Raw genomic sequence first — 3202 nt, 5'->3', positions numbered from 1 at the left:
AACCCAGTGAGTTGTTGCAGATCTAGATTTCCTTGCCACAAGTATGTCATTAGCAGTGATGGTTTGTTCTGATAGCCATGATTTACAGCGCTTTCGGTTCCCTTTCCAACTCTTTCGCAAGGTTCTTCATCCCAGCCTCTATTTTCTTGATTGGTATCTTGTTTTCAAGTTCCTACAAATCCTCCTTTTTTGAAAAGCAAGGCAAGAAAAACCAACACCCAAGAACACAACGTGTTACTAATCAACAAAATTCTAGGTAAGACTCCGATTTTCAGAGGAAATTGGGCAAAGTGCAGGGAACTCTCCTCCCGGAGGGAATGGTTTCTGAGCCGGCTGGGCGTGGGGGCCATGAGTAATAGGTCTTTCCTCGAGCTGGGGCTCCTCAAATAGCTTGACCGGGTGGTTTGGAACCACCGCACCCCTTTCATTCATATAGAACTTGGCCCCACAGGGCTCGGTACAGAAACTCTCTGTTCCTTGATGTTTTGAATACTACGTCTGAATGGTTCCTTGTTTGGGCCTTGGATTTTTTTCCCCCCACCTCCATTAACTCAGCTCCACAGGAGGAATCAGCACTTAATAAAACAAGGATTGGCTGATGGTGCGAGTCACGGGGGAGCCTTAGAGCTCTTCTTGGCTTTGTTTTTCTAAAAAGTGCCCGTGACTGTAGCCAAGCAAATCAGCATATACCCATGGGCTTCCTCGGGAGAAATTAAAACAAGTTAGACAGCCGGAGAGAGAATCAGGCAGGGAGCCTAAGAGAAATTTAAGAAACTCCACGCTTCTCTTCTCTTTCCCTTTGGGTAGATTTTCCTGAATGTGGTGGAAAGTTCTAAGGGTGGGTGTGGTTGGCCAAATCGCTGCCTCAGTGGCGTTGGGGTGCAGTGCTGCTGAGTGAAATAAGAGGCATCTGTTGTGGTCGCTATGCTTTACTCTCTAGGGGTGAAGCATCGTGCAATTAAGAAAAGGGTGGAGCCCTAGCTAGTTTGGCTCAGTGGATAGAGCATTGGCCTGTGGACTGAAGGATCCCTCGTTCGATTCCGGTGAAGGGTCAAGGGCACGTGCCTGGGTTGTGGGCTCGATCCCCAGTAGGGGTGTGCAGGAGGCAGCCAATCAATGATTCTCTGTCATCATTGATATTTCTACCTCTCCCTTCCTCTCTGAAATCAATCAATATATATATATATATATATATATATATATATATATATATATATATATTTTTTTTTTTTTTTTTTTTTTTTTTTAAAAGAAGAAAAGGGAAAAGATTTCCAAAGCTGGCTTCCATGTTTGTGTCTTCTCCCTTCTGGGCACCCACTGTCTAATGCTGCTCTTAACCTGGCAATTTGGAGAAACTGTACCCACCCCAGTTGTTGACTTCTATCCAGCAGTGCTTGCCCCCTTCACTTTTCCATCCCACTTCACTGCATTAGCACTCTCTGCTCATTCTGAGGCAGAATAAAGCAATAACGAAGGGCATGGACTTAGCTGTACCTAGACTTGGGTTCAAATCCCATCCCTGCCACTTATTAGCTCTATGTCCTTGAGCAAGGAACCTCACCCCTCTGAGCTTCAGTTTCCCTCATCTATAAAACATCCTATATAATAAAGAGGTAATATGCAAATTGACCCTCACACTCTCACAATATGGCTGCCTACAACCAAGCTGGCAGGGGGGGTAGTGATGGATGGCCAAATGACTGAACAAGCAGGCTGCATGGGGCAACCAGGCCAGCTGGGGGTTGGGGGGGAGACAGTTAGGGGTGACCAGGCTGGCAGAGGGGGACAGTAAGAGGAGACTAGGCCAGCAGGGGGGACAGTTAGGGGCAACCAGACAGGCAAGGGAGGGAAGTTAGGGGCAGCCAGGCTGGCAGGGGGTGGGGAATAAGAGGTAACAAGGTCACGGGGTGGGGGTAGGGGGGCAGTTAGGAGCAACCAGGCCAGCAGGGAGGAAGCAGTTGGGGGTAACTTGGCCAGCAATGGGGAAGCAGTTAGGGGAGACTAGCCTGGCAGGGGGGACAGTTATGGGGTGATCAGGCCAGCATGCAGAGGCAGTGAGGGGTGATCAGGCCAGCAGGGGAGGCAGTTAGGGGCTACCAGGCAGGCAGGCAGGTGAGTGATTAGGAGCCAGTGGTCCAGGATTGTGAGAGGGATGCCTGACTGCCAATTTAGACCTGGTCCCAGGGATTAGGCCTAAATTGGCAGTTGGACATCCCTCAAGGGGTCCCAGATTGGAGAGGGTGCAGGCTGGGCTGAGGGGACCCCCCCATGCACAAATTTTATGCACCAGGCCTCTAGTGGATTAATAATAGTTCAAGTACTCTGTGGGCTTTATTATAGGATAATGATAATAAGGTAAGAATATTAGGTTATAAGTAAGAAAAAATAAGATAACAAATAGAAAGCACCAAGCCAGGATAGTCTGATAGTCACTCAAGCTTGGTAAATACTTTGTATGTACCATTGCCTATAAAATGGATCATAAAAAGTCATCTTGATACATGCTTATTGCCACACTATTCACAGTAACTGAAGGTGGAAACAACATGTTGACTATGTTTGCCTTTCCCATTCCCATGGTTGTAGGCACCATAACTCAAGCAAACTTCTGTTTTTATTATAGTGCATACAAATGTTCCAATAACCTATACTAATAGAAGGGTAATATGCTAATTAGTCTGGATGTCCTTCCAGACAAAGCCACAGTGACAGAGGCCAAGGCAAAGGCAGTTAGGGGCAATCAGGCCAGCCAGGGGGAGCAGTTAGGGGCAATCAGGCTGACAGGGGAGGACAATTAGGGGATAATCAGGCCAGCAGGGAAGGGCAGTTAGGGGCAATCAGGCCAGCAGGAAGAGGTGGTTAGGGGTGAGCAGGCTGGCAGGGAAGCAGTTAGGGGCATCAGAACAGTAGGCAGAGGTGGTTAGGGGCAATCAGGCCAGCAAGCAGATGAGCAGGAGCCAGCGGTCCCAGATTGTGGGGTTGGGCCTAAACCGGCAATCGGACATCCCCTGAGGGGTCCTGGATTGGAGAGGGTACAGGCTGCTGAGGGACCCCCACCACCTATGCAAGAATTTCGTGCACTGGTCCTCAAGTAATAACAATAGTAACATTTAACACTTAGGTGGTATATAGCAAGTAAGTAGCAGAGCCAGGGTTTCCATCTGAAAGACTCATTCAAATGAGACCTTGTTCTAACCACTAG

This window comes from Pipistrellus hanaki, assembly GCF_964339955.1.
Source record: "Pipistrellus hanaki genome assembly, chromosome: 1".
NCBI classification, from domain to species: Eukaryota; Metazoa; Chordata; class Mammalia; order Chiroptera; family Vespertilionidae; genus Pipistrellus; species Pipistrellus hanaki.
The sequence above is the reverse complement of the archived record's forward strand: the minus strand, read 5'-3'. Positions refer to the sequence as shown.